Here is a 17,817-nt window from a genome sequence, read left to right as displayed (position 1 = left end):
CCGGTCCCCACTTCTACTGAGATCATTGCCTCGTAGCTATATGTTAGCGAGAACGGCGTTTTCGAAGTGAAGGTTCTCGGAGTTGTTCTGTATATCCACAGAACTTCAGGGAAGTCATTGACCTAATTACTCTTGGCAGTGCCAAGCTTGGCCTTGAAGGTGTGCTTGATGGTTTTGTTAACAGCTTCAACCCGACCGTTGGCTTGTGGTCTGGCGAATGAGGCGAACTTTTTGTGGATCCCCAGCTTATTGCAAATCTGCTTGAATTCCTCGTTGTCAAATTGCTTACCATTATCAGAGATGAGAGTATAAGGAATTCCATATCAGCACACTATGCTCTCGAAGGCAAAGTCCTTGAGCTTCTTGGTAGTGATCGCAGTCAGGGGTTCGGCTTCTGCCCATTTTGTGAAATAATCTACCGCGACCACGGCATACTTGATGCCCCATTTCCTAGTAGGCATAGGCCCAATAAGGTCAATTCCCCACATAGAGAATGACCAAGAGCTAGTCATTGTAGTCAGCTAGTGAGAAGGAGCTCGCAGGATGTTCGAACTGCTGGCACTTGTTGCCCTTTTTTACAAAGTTAAAAGTGTCTTCCTGAAGCAGGGGCCAATAGTATCCTTGGCGGACAATCTTATTGGCGAGGGATCAAGCGGCAGTGTGATTACCACAGATTCCTTCATGTATCTCCCTCATAATATAATCTGTTTCCTCATTGGTCACATATCGAAAGAGAATGGTGTTGAACCCCTGCTTGTACAACTGATCTCCGACTAGGGTGTAACGAGCAGCTCTGGTGCGCAGGATTTTTGCCTCAAATTTTTCGCTGGGTAGGATCCCATTTCGGAAATACTAAATGATTGGGATCATCCAAGAGACTGATTCGATTGGGGCTACTGTTGGTTCAGGCGAGCTAATGCTCGGGATTCCTATGTACCAGACTGGGATATTGTCTGACACATCCAAGTCTAACGATGAGGCTATCTTTGCCAAGGTGTCCACGACAAAGTTATTGTCTCTTGGGATTTGCATGATCGTGAAGTGCCTGAAAGGCTTGAGTGCGACCTTTGCTTTCTTTAAGTAGCTGATCATGTTCTCTTCCTTGGCTTGGTATTCTCCCGAGATCTGATTAATGACCAACTGGGAGTCACTATAAATGTTGATCGCCTAGGATCCCATTTCTCTCGCTAATCGCAGACAGCAAGCAGCGCTTCATACGCAACCTCATTGTTAGTAGCCTGGAACCCGAACTAGAGGATTCCATGAATGTGCATCCCTTTAGGACTGAGGAGGAGAAGACTTGCCCCGTCCATTTTTCGGTTTGAGGAACCATCAATATAGAGGCTCTAGGTTGATAGTTTCTAAGCGGTCTCTTAGACGACCTCGCCGGTTGGTTGCTAAGGTCCTTGATTAGGTTGATATGAGAATTTCAAAATAAAATCGGCAACAGCTTTCCTTTTGATGATTGTTTTCGGTTTGTAATGCAGATCAAATTGACTCAGTTCCATTGCCCACTTAAGCAATTTACCCGAAGCCTCCGGATTCTGAAGGACTTGCTTGAGCTGGTAGCTGGTCAGAACATGGATTGTGTGGCATGGAAGTAAGGTTGCAGCTTTCTAAAGGCGATCAGCAAGGCATAAGCTAATCGCTCCATTTTTGGGTATCGTATTTCGGTGTCCAATAGTCACTTGTTTGCATAATATACTGGCCATTAAACTTTGCCTTCTTCCCGAATGAGGGCAACACTGACCGCATGTTGGTAAACGAACAGGTATAGAAGTAAAACTTCCTTGGGAAGAGGCTTGGACAAGAGAAGTGGTCTTCCGAGCTATTCTTTTATACTCTGAAAGGCCTGTTCGCACTCTAGAGTCCATGTTAGAGTAGATGCCTTAGAGCCAATCAATTATTATAGAATTGACTCTTTATAATAATGTTCATTAATCAATAATGAAAGGCATTTTATCCTATATCGCGTAAATCATGATTATTGCAATATGTATTTATATATGTCCTTAGAATGGTAGAACTGTGATGAGGGTATCAAGTGTTTCAAATCTTGATAGTGAGAACCCTATGAGCACATATGGTGGCTATTCTAGAAACGTTCGTAGCCCTAGTATTATTCTGAAGTAAGGGCACAGATAATAAGGTAAGGCTATCATAGTGTTGAACGACCTTGTCGAAAGGCAGTGACTGATCTCACTTGTCAAGGTTGTTTGGTGACAACGTGGTGCAACACATGGGTGCTTGTTGTAGGCGGATATACCGCAGCAAGTTCACTAGACTGACCCACTAGAGGATTCCATATGGATGGTAACCCCAATGTCTATGGAACAAATCCTCTAACGAATGGTGGTGCATGTGATCCTTAGACTTGAGATCACTGGAGTGCCTTGTGCACCGATTGGTACAGTTTGACACTAGCCTAACGCAGTTCTATTTAGAGCTGTCAGTACGGTGGTGATTGGCTATATCAAGGAGTGTATCAAGACTATGGTGGATTGACAAAGGATTCATCACTCCCGGGTATGGGAGAAGTTATCTCACGGCGCAATTCAGTATATGGCAATGGCACTAAAACTATGGCTACAGTGGGATTGAGTTGTTGCTCTATCCAGATTATAATACGGGTCATTGGTCCAGAAACTGAATATCTAATATCGAGAATAACCGAAGGTTGACACTATTTCTATGCCTTCGTCTCGTCGAGATAACGTATGATGAAATGATCGAATTTTACTGTAACCATATCGTTGACAGGTAGCTACTTTGCTGAATCCGAATCTATCAGGTGGCCATGATGCCTTGCTAGGAGCCAATCTTGGTCTGTGTATAAGTGAGACGATTAATTGGTGTTAATCGCGATACTATACACTACCGGTATGATGAGGAGCCTATGGGTCACACACATAGAAGATAATTTAAGAGCCAAGAAGAAAGAAGGGCGTTTTCGTCTTTTTAGGCGAAAGGGTATTTTGGTAATTTCACAGTGCAATTAAATTTGCTGAGGTCGTAGCCTTTTTATTTAATTTGTTAAAAATTAAATAAGTGGAATTACGGTTGAATGTGTGTTCGCATATATTTAAATAAATTATCATTATTGTTAAATGTTAATATTTATATATATATATTAAATATATATATTAATTGATTTTTAATTGAAATAATGATGAAATAAATAAAATATCTAATTTGGGAGTGTTTGGCAACATGGGGTATTTGGGTTGGAGCCCAAGCCCATCCCATGTGGGAATAGGGTATTAAGGTTTTACTATAAAAGAAAAATGTTCATTTGTAAAACCTTAACCTTTTAGCTCATTCGTGATTGCAAAACCAAAAACACAGCAGCCCCATTTTTACTCTCACTCTCACGCCACTTTCACCTTTTGATTGAAAAATCAAATACTTATTTTCTTCTTGATTTCTTAAGGCCAAAGATGGTCTAGCAAATCCCTCATTGGTTCTTGTGGTTGTCTTCGTGTGGACTTCTTGGTTCGATCCTATACTTGGATCAGTAGCAAACACGTTCAGAGACAATATTGGTGGAGCCTCCAACGTGGGTATGAATCTAAACCTTTTAGATTTATTTTATTTTCTGCAGATTCTTGATATTGTACATAACTATAAAATTTGTGCCTTGATTTTGGGCTTTAAGGAACGATCTACGGTTGTATAAAATTTTTGTTTTCCGCTGTGCAACCAGGTCGTTTCCTAACAGTCTATTCCAACTTCTTGTTGGCCCTAAGCACATTAAAAAATGGCAAGCAACGATTTGTTGCTCTCGATATGAAGTGACTTAAAGCTGCTATCCTGCCGTTTAGGCTCTAAACCTGTTTTTTACTGGTGGGGCTTTTTATATCGAGGAAAGCTTGAATCTTTTTGGGGTTGATTTCGATTCCCGTTGGTTAACCATGTACCCCAGGAACTTTCCTGAGGATACCCCGACTAAGCACTTGAGAGGGTTGAGTTTCATTTTGTACCTTCGAAGAACGTCGAACATTTTGGTGAGATGCGCTACGTGATCTGAAGTGACATGCAACTTAACTAGCACGTCATCAACATAGACTTCCATTGTTTTTCCGATCTGTTTAAAAAGCATACAGTTAACCAACTGTTGGTAAGTTGTCCCAACGTTCTTCAAGTTAAAGGGCATGACCTTGTAACAAAACAGTCCCCGATTTGTAATGAACGAGGTATGCTCTTCATCTGACGCGTACATCAGGATTTGATTACATCCCGAGTAAGCATCCATAAAGCTCAGCAGCTCATGCCTAGAAGTGGCGTCAATGAGTTGGTCGATCCTTGGTAGGGGAAAACTATCCTTCAGACAAGCTTTATTGAGGTCGGTGAAGTCGACGCAAGTCCTCCATTTTCCATTGGGTTTCTTTACTAAGACCGGATTGGCAACCCAACTCGGGTAAAGTGCCTCTCGAATAGACCTGTTCAAGAGGAGTTTATCTACCTCACTTTTCAAGGTGGCATAGTGTTCAGGGTCTATTGCTCTTCTCTTCTGGTAGACCGGCTTGACTGCACTGTCAATGTTTAGAGCATGACATATTATGCTCGGGCTGATCCCGACCATATCGGCGTGAGCCCACGCAAAAATGTTGACATTTTTTCTGAGGAAGCTCGTCAGGCTTTCGGCGAGCTGGGAGTTGAGATTACTTCTAATTCTTAATACTTTGGTTGGCTCGCTTTCATCGACCGACACCACAGACAGGTCCTCAACTGGCCTGCTATGAGGATACTTCTGGATGCGAGGATCCATGTTATCCTTTACTGGTCTAGGTCGTGGCTCAATCTTGTTGATTACCATGGCGTGCTCAAGGGCGCCCACTGGCTTCTCTTTTCCCTTGCACGCCATCTGGACTGCCCTTATGTAACAGTCATGAGATTCACGTTGGGATCCTTGCACTTCATCGATCCTCGTCGGGGTGGGGAGCTTTATCTTCAGATGGTAGATAGTGGTGATAGCCTTGAAATTCTGTAATACAGGTCGTCCCAAGATGCCGTTGAAAGCGAACGCACAATCTACCACCAAGAACTCTGTCACCTTCATCACTTCGTTGGTTTCTCCTAACGTGACGGGGAGTGCAACCATTCCCTTGGGATTAGGTGATCCTTGGTAAAACCATAGAGGGAGAAGAAAGCAGGCTTCAGGTCTACCTCATCCAGTTGCATTCTTTCGAAGGCTTGCTGAAACAGGATATTCACAACACTCACATTGTCGACTAACATTCTATGGACCTCACACCGGCCTATTTCAGCCGCGATGACGAGTGCATTGTCGTAAGCGTGATGCAGTCGTATTGCATCTTTTTCAGAGAAGGTAATTTCTTCTTCCCTGCAGATCTTAGCAGGTCGCGACTCCATGCTCATTACACTCAAAGGGTCATGGCTAGCTTCTCGGGCATACCTTTCCTTGGCACCTCGAGAGTTCCCTACGAGATGGGGCCCCTTGAAAATGATTCCTACACAGTAGAGCCCCTTGCGATCATGATGCCTTTTCCCCGTTCCTCTTGATCTTTTCCCAAACAGCGTCGACATACTCCTTGAAGTGCCCCTATTTGATGAGGTCTTCGATTGCTTGCTTGAGAGCCCAACACTCATCAGTGTGATGCTCATTGTCCCAGTGATAGCGGCAGTACTTTTTCCTGTTCCTGGTTGAAGGGAGATTTTTCATGGGCTCCAGTTCTCCGAGCAAGTGGCCACCTTTGATTTATCTAGAATTGCCGATACTAAGGCATTTAAAAGAGTGTACTGATTCTTGTGATGATCACGATGAGGAATTGGGGCGTAAGACTTTTTGGGCTCGAATCGTTGTTTCTTCCCTTTTCGCTGATCGTCATTAGCCCAACTGCGATAAGCCCTTCTACTCTTCTCCCCTCGACCAAGGAGCACTTGTTGACGGACCGGGGTTGTGGCGATTGAGAACAGCCACATAATTTTCCATTCAGAGATACTTTTCGGTGAGGTCATAGAAACGAGTGAGGGAAATGTTGTCCTCTGACTATAGTTCTTTCCATAAGTTAGTCTACAGGCAAACCCCTGCCATAATGAGAGTCTGAACGGACTATTTAGGAGTTTGAGCCACTTTGTGGAGTTTGCGGTGAAACCTGTCTATATAAGAGTGGAGGGACTCATCCCTTTCCTATCGTATATTGCTCAAATAGCTCAGCGGCATTGAGAACTTCCTGTTTCCCTGGAAGTGCCTTAAAAATAATGAGCTCATTTATTGCCATGAGCTTATTATCCCCGCGGGGAGCGACCTGAACCAACACTTGGCATGGGTGGTTAATGTCACTATTAAGCAGCGACATTTGGCCAAGTCAGAGACTTGGTGGAGTTCCATAAGGTCATTGAACTCGTAGAGGTGGTTTGCGGATTAGAACTTTTGTCAAATGCCCCCATGTCGGGCATCCTGAATCTCGATGGGAGAGGAGCAACTAGTACTGCAGGAGAGAAAGGGGACACTTTAGCGACCTTACCATGTTCGTTATGTTGAGCCTTGAGCTGATCCAGTTGTCGCTGCAACTCCTCAATCTGAGATAGTAGAGCTATTGGGGGGTTACTTTCCACAACATGGGTTTGATTGCAATTGAGGAAGGACCGAAAGTCGGTCCCTTCAGTTACTCAGTCGAAAGCTCTAGCAAGCCCTGACACACGCTGGCTAGAGCCGTGTGAGGGTAGAGAATGGCTCGGGGAATTTTCCCGACCCCCATAGTGGTTAGAACCAAACTGCGGACAGTGGGGGTTCCCCAAACGACGATGGTCAGGACCATTACTTTGATTAGGTCAGGAGTTTCCTCGACCTGCACTTTTATGGGTGTGCCCAGATGACGTGATATGGGATGGCTCAGGCTGCGACATGTCACCAAGTCGCAATGCCACGGGTATTCTACCCGCTGCATGACCTGAGTTCGCTGGCCCTTCGGAGCCTCTTGGTTCACTGGTCACCACTTGTTTCCCTTACTTTTACGTGTTGCAATGTGCGCCGTTCGGGCCTTTCCCCTTTTTCGCGCCTTCGTGCGACCTACAGGCGTGTTTGGCAATGGCACTACCTCATTAGACTTTGGTGGCATGACTTGGTCCGAATGGTCTAGCCTTCGGCTAACCATTTGGAGAGTATTGTTGAACCTCTCCAGGTAATTCATCACGACTGGGTCAAGTTGTGAGCTCGAAGGAATATTCGCCATGATACTTTGTTAGGCTGGCGGCACTTCAAGAGAAGTGTCATTCTGTACTTGGGGGACTTCCTCATTGTCGATACTAGGTCGCTCAGTTTCGAAACCGCGAGCCATTAGCTAGTAGACAAGATTGGTCAGAGGTTTTTGATGAAAAGCGGATACTAAATCACGTCCTCCTTCTAGCGCCAAACTGTTGATGCTTGATTTTGACACCAACTATTCGCACGTGTGAAGTGCTAAGCGGACTTAGAAATCACACGTGATATGAAAATGCAGAAAGAGAGACGGAGCAAATAACAATTTTTAAAGCTGTTCGGATGCTCTCCAGTGAATCCTACATCCACTGTGATTATATTAAAAGTGGGTTACAATCCAGTCGTTCTCAACGAGCTGAATTACAACAGGGAAAATAAATGGAAAGATAAGGGGGGGAGAGAGAGAGAGAGAGCTTAGATGGTGAATGAGCCAATCCTGTAAAATGGAGGAGAGCCCTCTACTTATAGTGGGAGGATCCAAGCTAGCAATCATGATTCTGCTTGCGGGTAGGTGTGGTACAATTCCTAACCCACTTTCCATTAGTTGCCTATACGAGAGGTATCCTTAAATCACGTATAACATCAATAGGTGGACACTTTCCAACCACTCATAGGCCTGACATTCACCTGCTTGACTGATGATGACCTTACCACTCTTGTCCTTGTGGGACGTGGCTACATCCAGGTGGCAGAAAACCTTCTTGAATTCTAATTGGTTCTTACTGTCGCATGCTTATGCCAGCCCTGGTTCTTGGGCACAACATCTATAAACTGAAACAAACAGGGTTATGCAAACACTAAAACAAAGCAAAACTTAGCTCTAATACAACGTTAGAAAATCTAATAAAAAATTAACCATTTGATGGAGGCCAGAGGGCCCAATTAGAGTATAAGTGGTCATACCAAAATACCAAGTAGCGGGATCTTACTGATGTTAGAAACTGTAACCGTAGTTACAGATAAAACCAGGACATGAAGTGTAAAGTTTTATTTCGTTGTATCTCACAATTGATGCAGTGCTCTAAGTGCAGTGATTGGTTTTTTGAGAAATTATCAAGACTGGATATCCCAAGCAAATGCAAGACAACGAAGAGGAAGAGCAGGACGTGTAAAACGTGGAATTTGCTTTTGTTCGTACGCACGTCATAGATATGAAAAACTCATGCGTCCTTATCAGGTACTTTCTACTCCCAAAAATACTTAATATTGAGGTGTTCTTTAGTCAAGCACTTAAAGATTGGCTGATAAGATTCAACAAAGTATATATAAATATAGTTTAATTCAACATTATAGATTTTTTTTAATAAAATAATCTGCCTAATAAAATAATTTTATTTTTCATTGCATGTGAAACACAAATATATGTGACCCTTAGTATTTATCTGATTTTTAGATGTTTCTAATCTGCAAATTCAAATAACCTAAGATTTATCTTTAAATATTGAAAATAAAAATAAACATATCATAAAAATCTGTTCGTTTAGACCCATTCAAACTTCCATTCGATTCAGATTTCACCCAAAAAGAAAATAATGATACCTAAACTGTTGATGTATTTCTTTCTCTCCACAATTCAAAGGTTTGTGAGTGGAGTTGTGTTTACAAATTAAGTTACTGTCTCTAGGACACATAAAGGAATTTCTAAATACTGTTTCCGGGTTTGAATATTAATTTTTCGTCTGAGGTACTCTGTCAGTAGGCTGACTTGATTTGTTAACCTTTCTGTTTTCAGGCTTTAAAACCTCCCAGGGAAGAAGCTGTGAACTCAACAATTTCATTGTGTTATGAGGGAGGTTTACTATCATCATTACTAAAGCTCTGTTGCAGTTTTACCATTGGATATATGCAAAATTGCTTTTAGCTTAGCATTACTCTCTCTAACTTGCAGAAGCAATGAATGCTTAACGTAATGTTGTCAGATGCTTCATGAAACAAGTACTTCCGTGTTTCAGATTTTCCTGTTAACAAAAGAACCCCTTTTTGTGATGTCAAAAATTTTTTCAATTGTGTTCATTTAATTGTTTCATCTAGCTTGCCGTGTAAAGTTATACCTTGCTACTCGGTTATTTGTTTAGGTCGGTACTGTTGAAGGGGATGAGGAGTTGACACCTCTTGGACACCATCTGGCAAAACTCTCTGTTGATGTATTGGTTGGAAACGTGTGCATTACATATTTATTTAGTCCTTTATATTCTAAATGTAACATTTTAAAGGACTAGGGATTTGAATGCTTGTACAATAATTTTGTGGCATCTTAGTAGTACATCGTATGATATGTTGATTACTTTTTCTTTTTGTTTTCTGTACCATGTTAAAGTTTTTATTTCTACTTGCCTCAAATTCTATGAGTTGAGAGTCGATTACTAGTCCTCATTTGCATTAATTTACATGTCAAAATAAGAAAACTTTATCATTCTTAGGAGCAAATTATTTTTATATTTTCACTTAACCTCGTATTTTGTGGGACATAGAGTTTCAAAACATCGTATTTTGTGGGACATAGATTACTTGAAACTCCAAGGGCAATAGTGTGATATGCAAATTCATCCTCCATCTTGTGAGGGAAGCAATTCCTACTTTTCTCTCTCTATTTGATTTGAGTAGCTTTGACAAAATTTTTTTTTTTTAATTGTAAAATCTCTACATTCTAGTATGAAAACAGATATGGGACATGCACACAATTGGTAACAGCACATCAACATGTTAACCTAATTATAGTGGTAATAATAAGGATGCGGACAAGGAGAGTGATGAAAATCTGTTGATATATCCCCATGATATCTAATTTTTTATATGTTTTTTCCTTTTTGTTTTTTAATTGTAGTAGCTTTAAGTCATGCATACCATCTAAAAAAGATTACTTTATATTTTTCCCTTGGACTGATTGCTTGTCTGATTTAAAAATATATGGAGGACTTAATTCATTCAATAATTTTTTTTCCCCTTTCAAAATGCAGATGCTGCTGTATGATGGAATGTTTGGCTGCTTATCCCCCATTCTCTCAATGTCAGCATTTCTTAGGTACAAATCACCATTTGTTTATCCAAAGAGATGAGGTCTCTCTGTAAGTGTTTTGTCATCTTATGATCTGTGTCCTGTTGTTGTCTTGCGCAATCTTCAGGTTTGTCTGCCAGTGTGACCACTCTCTGTAATGTGACTACCTTCATCTGGGTGGGTACTTTAAAGTTTGTGTGGTCACAACGTATCTGGCAAATGTTCTTTTTCACAAATGCACAAATTCGCGCCCGTTTGATTTGGGACAAAAATACCCATTCTTGATATTTGTTGTGGTACATGTCCATTTGTCCACTATTGTTCATTGTCAAGATTTTTTTTTTTTTTTTTTTTTTTTTTTTTTTTTTTTTTTTGTTTTTTTTTTTTGTGTCCAAAAGTTTTTTTTTACAAAAAGGAAAACACAAAAGTTAACTTTAACTTTATTGTCTCCTAACCCTTGAGCCTTGTTCTCTATATATTCATACTTTTCTAGTGTCTTCTTCAAGAAATCTGATTACCTCTGTTTCTTCATTGAATATACTATGAGGTATTTGTTTTTGTTAAAGTTTCTCTTAGGGTCTACTTGGGAGTTTTATAGTAGCGGTTATGAGAGTAAACCATCGTAACGGTTTTGAGGGTAAACCACCGTAGCGGTTTTGAGGGGTTTTTAGTAGCGGTTTTTAAAACACCCAACCTATGCTTGGGAGTTTATTTTCTAACAGTTCTGACAGTTTTTTTAAATGATAAATCTACATAAATGCCCATAAAGTTAAAACACTCTCCCTTTTGCTTAATTAACTTTGATAAATATAGATAATGCCTACATTATTTGTTTTTATTTTCTTTCTCTCCAATTAAACAAGAGTCTCTCTCTGGCAGTTATGATTGCTTCAACAAATTCCGTTATTGGAGGTCATTAGTTTCAATTTGCAGTTGTATTTGGTTTGATGGAATATATTTTTGTTTCTTTCTATTAAGATTTGTAATGAAGCTCTTAAGAATAGAAGTTTGCTTTGTTGATTTCGTATGAGGGAAAAAAAAAAAAAAATTCCTTTTTCCTTCCAAATTTGCAGACTTTGAACCAGAGTTGCTCTGCTTTAACTTTCTCATGCACGGACAAGAGACTTTAAGTAATCGGCGATCAGAATCATATGGTAGCAGCTGTTATCTGGTACAGCAATGACCACTGAATCATCTGTTTTCAGACACTTTTAAATCCCTTTGATTCTCTTACCATTTGCCTTACTTTCCCATCTACTAAATCCCAAAACCAAACAAAACAAAACCCCAATCTCGCTCTATCTGTTATCCTTTTGTTTTTGTTTTCATTTTAATATCTTTTTCCTTTCTTCAGATCTCAAACTGTTAACTTTCTGTCTCCTAACCCAAACAAAACAAACATAGAAATCTTGCCTATCACAAATTAAACGAGTTGTGTGCAGCAAAGGGATTTGTGTGCAGCAAATTAAAACCATTCACTCACAAATTAAAACCATTCACTCACTTTGTGTGCAGCAGCAAGCGATTTGTGTGCTAGAGAGAAGTCAACAGCAGCGAGAGAGTTGTGTAAAGCAAAGGGAGTGGAAAGGGGTTTTTTTGGGATAAAATTTTTAAACCAGCCAAAATACCCCAATTTGAGATGTTTTATAAACCCCTCAAAAATACACTACACTGGTTTTGGGGGGTTTTTAAACCAATCAAAACTAGCCCATTAAAAATCTGGCAAGTGAGGGTTTTTAAACACCTCAAAACCAGTCTAATTAAAAACCTCCCAAAAGCAGTGAAAAAAAAACTCTCAAGCGAACCCTTAAGTTTTGGTAGGCTTGAAATTACCATCTCTTCTTGTCCTTGTGTGACAACTTTGGAACTTGATTCCATGTTGATGATTGCTTGTGTGGAAGCTGCTGTCCCAAAGATTGGTCTTCGTTGTTGAAACTTGAGAGGAGCTCAAGTTCAACCTAGTGATATCGTGTTCGTGAAGCTTGCTGTGGTGGCTTGAAGTTCAACCAAAGGAGATAGAATTGTCAAGTTGAAAATAGGGAGTGTTTTGCAACTATGTTTTTCTTGTTTTGTATTTGAACTCATAAGCTTTTAGTGGATTTGCTTCTTCTGCATTTGATCCCATGGATGTAGGCATGTTACCGAACCATGAAAAAATAAGTTTGTTCTTTTCTTGTTTGACGGGTGTTTACTTTATGTCTCTTGCAACTCATTTGATCTAAAATGAACAAGCAACCCATTCCGCTAAAGTTTTAATCATTTGGTAATTTCTTTAAAACTTTCACTCTCATTTAACGCTGAACTAAAGTCTGATGGTTCTGCTCTTAAAGAAAAGAAAATCAATTTTTTAAGGATTTATTTCTTTATTTGTGATAAATTCCAGAGGCAAAATGTTGAGAGAGCTAAATTCGTTCTGTTGATCGATAAGCTGCATGGACTCAGTGATTCAAATGACAGTTACCAGCAATCTGATCACTTGGTAATGATAGTGGCTTACAAGAAATGGGAGAAGATATTGCATGAGGTTAGTTGGTGGTTTGCTTGAACTTTGTAAGTCGATATATTCTCCAAGTAATAAATGATATATTGCTGGGACTAGACTTCTTGACTTCAGATTGTGTTTTCCTACTTGCAGTCATGATATACCTCTGTCACAGTTTACCAGATAACCCTTCTTCCCCATTCTTCCTTATTATAATCAGATTACTTATAGACTTTATTGGAGCCAGTGTACTTTTTGACTGAATGCTGAACTCATATCAGTGTTGTGAACTCGTGATTTGCTTACTAATAGCCTTACTGGATCAGATCCTGTAGTTGTTGACTGTTTACTGAACTCATATTGATGGCATTTTTTTTCAGTATAATCTGTTGTTTGGTGCTTCTCTTGATACATTTTTTTCTTATATGTGAAACTTAATTTTTGCACAAAGGAGCTAAAGTTGCCAATCAATTTTGCAGCTCTTACTTTTTAAGCAGTTCAGTCATGTACATGATCAGGTGTAATTTTCATTTCTTGTCTGTTTGAAAAATTTAATATGAATACTTTATAGTTTATACTGTCAAAAAGGAAGCAGCTTAATGCACTGGAAATTATTCTTGATACTATTTGGTGTATACATGACTGTCAATTCATGTTAACAGAAATATGTTAAGAATAGTATGACAAATATATCACGAGTAATTTGAGCAATATGCATATTCAATTAATATTTTTGCTTTTTCTGATATTTTTGTGAATGTCAGAGACATGAGGATACAGTTTGGAACATTGCTAGCAGACATTGGGCTCATTGATCTTCCAAAGAAATATCAGGTGCCATGCCTTTGTTTCATTGGTTTACGTATAAGTTTGTGATACCATGTTTGAGTGTTCTTTTATATTTTACAAAATTTTTGTCCAGCAATTTGCACTTTCTTATTTGAAATTGAAGATTTTAACAAGTATATGCTTTATTGGTTCAGGCTGAGGAAAAGAAGAAAGAAAAGATTGTCAGTTGGTTTTCTGATAAATCACAACCATTCAATAGGTATGCTCATCATTCGTCAATCGTGAAGAACCATATGGCTTTTGATGCTTTTGGTTCCTTGCAGAGTCTTCTTTCTCTTCTTTCTCTTTCACAGTAAATAGTTCATGTTACACAACAACTCTTATGTTATACTGGAGGACAATTACTTGACAGAACTAATTTCTTATTGCATGCTTTGATTATAATATGTCATTGCAGTCAACTTTAAATTTCTTAACCAAGCTTAAGATTAATTTGGAGGAGATCTGCCCATGGTTGTATATACTTCACAAAGTCACCAACTTTATAGTTGGAAGTTATTTTACGTCTAATTTCAGACTAATTTGGTAGTGACATTTGTACTAGACATAGATTCTGAAGGCATTCTTGCAGGCAATATTATGTGCAGATTTATATCCTAATGTAGCTGCCACTGAACAAGACATTGCTGGACCAGCTCTCAATAACCTTAGGAAGTCCAGTACTTCAGTAAAGGGTCATCCAATCTGGTATGATGGAAGAAGAGAGGTTTAAATACATCTTTCTTCAATCAACAATATTTTAAAAGCATTTCAGCATCCATTCTTGGTCTTCCTTGAAAAGGTATGTGCACTTTCAGCTTGCGGATGCAATCTCTCTCTCTCTCTCTCTCTCTCTCTCTTTTTTTTTTTTTTTTTTTTGTCATCTAATGTTTTCTCTTTTGTTGATTGGCATTAATGCATATGTATTATGATCTCGTTGTGATGTAACCGTCTGGGCTTTGCCCAAACATCACAACAGGCATGAGCCAAAGACCCCATTGCGCTTAAGAGATAGATTTGGACTCACTTGAAGAAAGTTTCCCTTATGATTGACTTGATATTCTCAGGTTGAAACCAACAAAGTATTCTGCGAGATACTACGATCACCTGTCCCTTCTCTATTTTATAATTTGGTGGCTCCATCAATGTTCAGCACCAGGTAACAATTCTTCCTATCTTTTGCAACATATAATGCATTTGTACTTGGATGCTATATGCTATTATTGTAAACATATTTAGATGGTTTAACAACTAGGAATGTTACCACATTAAGTATCTGATGCCTGGTTTAACAACTAGGGATGTCAATCTTTCATCGGATAAATGTATAGTGCTTAGCAAACGAGAGAAAGTTTATATACATCTTATTTTTTTATTATGCTTTGCTTTTCTATCTTTGAAGTTTGTGTTGGGTGTTCGTGTTACAGACTGGACAGGTCAATATAGACGGATGGTTAAACGTTAATGCCCCGGCCCAACTGCTGTCTTGTTTAAAGAACTGAGAGTAACTCTTCATTATATTTGAAGAAGACGATAGAAATCCAAGGTACCATTCCGTATCCCTTACAAGCGTATTACATAGCTGGTGCACAACCATACAAACCTACGCATAATTTTTCAATTTAATACTATCAATCACATAACAGTAAAGATCGATGAGAGAAAAAAAATCATTGGTGGATAATTTATTGGCTTGTGTATGGATGACATGGTATTCCGGGGTATTTAGATTTTTGCTTTTAAGCGATGTTTATATTCTTTCTCCAAGTTTATTTTGATATTTGCACCTTTAAATATTTGTACTTATCTTGTTTCGGTCCAAACAGTCTTGTATCATGTGTATTTTGGTTCATTCTCTTGATTATGCTATGTTAATATCCGTGCTAACTTTTTCCTTTTCTCATTTGTTTTTCGTTTGCATAACATGAGTTGCATCTGGAGTTGTTCATAACTTCTTTATTTCTTTCTTTTTTTCTTTCTTATTCAGAATTCAACGATTGTAAATAATGACGTTTTCAAGTCTATGATCCATTTGCTGTTAGAAAAGACAAATGGGAGAATTTATCAGACAAGGTATATATGCATTCAAGTCTTTTTTTCAAATTTAGCTAACATGCCAGAACTTATTAATGCAGCACATATTCCTGTTCATGAGTTCATGACTGAGATTTTATTCAGATTCATAGTTGTATGTTTTGTTTTTTAATTCACCTGTTAAAGTATTTCCCTTAGTAGATTACAACTGCAATTTGATTTCCTTTATTACTAACGACATATTTACTCCATTATAGAACATGGACATAATTACTACATTATGAGATATGAACATAATTACTACACTAAATATTAGCAAAACCATTCAATAGTCATCATTAAAGCATCCCCTCATGCTCATAGCGTCCCTTGGAATCCTCTCCCAGCTTCATGCCTTAATCCGTACCTGCAAAACATTTTAAAAACATTTCTCGATTTGTGCGTGTCATCCTTGCGCAGGGGCCATGCTAATCTTCTCTGTATCGTTCCAATTTTATCGGATGTCTCCGAATTTAACTTGGTGATTTATGCAATACAAACTTGTTCACACGCATGGCACAGGTTATCTATGTAAATTTGCCGAACTAATCACGGTAACCCCTTGCTGGGTATCCAGATCTAATGGGTATGCTTAGTTACTTAATTCTACAGCCGCTTTTTGTTAAAGACTTCATATTGGAAAAGGGTACACCCATGATGGGTTACCCCAAGCGACATGTGTGAAATGAAACTGCTAAATGCAGTTTCTCTCTAACCGCTACATATAAAAGAAAAGTTCTTTCTTTTAGTTAGACACAACACACACCAATACGCAAAGAAAAAACACGCTCTCTCTCTCTAAAATTGAAAAGAAGATGCTTTACGCAATTGATTCTTCCAGGTTCAATTTTTGCTTCAGAGATAAAGAGAAGAGGTATTTATGCTGTGTAATTTCATTGTAGTTCATTTATATACAAATGTGATTGCAATGGTGACTATGATATTGGGATTACTTTAGGATATATGTTATTCTATATTATTTCCAACATTGGTATCAGAGCCGTGGTTCATATTGTTTTAAATTCATACTGTTAATGTTGAAGCATGTTATTGGTTTGTCAAATGCAGTTCTGAATTTTTCAAATTTTGTACGTAAAAAGTTGTCTTTTTGGTAATGATAATTAGACTAAGAGATTCCTTATGAAATTATGAAGAAAATAGTTTTTGAATCATAAAAAATGGAGTTAAAATGACTTAGATATGCCTCTTTGAAGTTTCGGGTTTCGTATGGGTTAATTTCCGGGTCGGGTACCCAGTTGCAAACCCGGACAGAGGTTGAAGACGACAAGAACCGACATATCATTTTCAAACCAACCTTATGAATGACATGTCGTTTTTCCTGTTTTACTTCTTTTTGAAAAAAAATTCAAATCAGCGTGGTTGGTGCGACTTGAACCCAAGTCTCCTTGGTTGAAGCCTAATACCCTAACCATTGGGCTAATTTTGTTTTTGTGTTAACTATATTCGCAAATTCCTATCTGGCCCAACCCATAACCAAAATAAAAAATTGGGTCAAGTTGACCCGTTAACCCGACCCATAAGATCAAATAGGTCAGTCAAACCCTGTCAACACCCAACTCGTAAAGCCAAAACGGGTCAAACTCGGGTCGGGATTGACCCGGTTTGATGCGAAAATGCATCGACCTGACCCGAATTCGTGTGGGCGTCTCACGCGTATGGAGTACTCTGGCGGCGCGTGGGGGCTCTTGTCGGTGCGTGAGGGCGTGTGGCCGCTTCTGGCGGTGCGTGGAGGGGCATGGAAACTCCTACCGGCGCGTGGGGGCACATGGAAGCTTCTGCCGGCGCGTGAGGGTGGGTGAAGTATTCTAAAATTTTTTTCTTTTGCTATAAAGAATAAAAATGCATACTTGGTATATTGTTATGAGTCTAATTTTGTTATTGAACTATAAACACGTATATATATTATTTATCAAATATAGTCAACCTTTATTTGATAAATAAATAGTTTTTTTGTATTTGTTACAGAAAAATATTACGTTATAGACGTGCAATGGTTGCTAGAAATCCGCTCAAAGGGAAAGGGTTATGAACATGATTAGATCTCTACAAACTCACACATTGATTTTAAGAGACACAGAGGATGAGTTGGTGCAACTCGAAATCATTTCATTCATGTGAATGAAAAGATTTAGGAATAGTCTGGATAGGGGGATTAAAGGAAGATGAGTCGAAATACCCAGTTCTAAGAGAGACTCT

At 39.0% G+C, this 17,817-nt stretch overlaps 1 non-coding gene and 1 pseudogene across 1 annotated transcript; one reads left to right on the top strand and one right to left on the bottom strand.

Moving 5' to 3' along the window:
* The first annotated feature begins 12,663 nt into the window (after positions 1–12,663).
* LOC116117896 lies at positions 12,664–15,052 on the top strand (annotated as a pseudogene).
* A 920-nt stretch (positions 15,053–15,972) lies between these two features.
* Positions 15,973–16,078, bottom strand: LOC116117907. Its single transcript, XR_004126057.1, has one exon. It is a non-coding gene; the product is annotated as a U6 spliceosomal RNA (small nuclear RNA).
* Between the last annotated feature and the right edge of the window lie 1,739 nt (positions 16,079–17,817).

Source organism: Pistacia vera, unplaced genomic scaffold, assembly GCF_008641045.1.
Source record: "Pistacia vera cultivar Batoury unplaced genomic scaffold, PisVer_v2 Contig824, whole genome shotgun sequence".
NCBI classification, from domain to species: Eukaryota; Viridiplantae; Streptophyta; class Magnoliopsida; order Sapindales; family Anacardiaceae; genus Pistacia; species Pistacia vera.
Note: the sequence above shows the minus strand (reverse complement) of the source record. Positions and strands in the feature narration are given on the sequence as shown.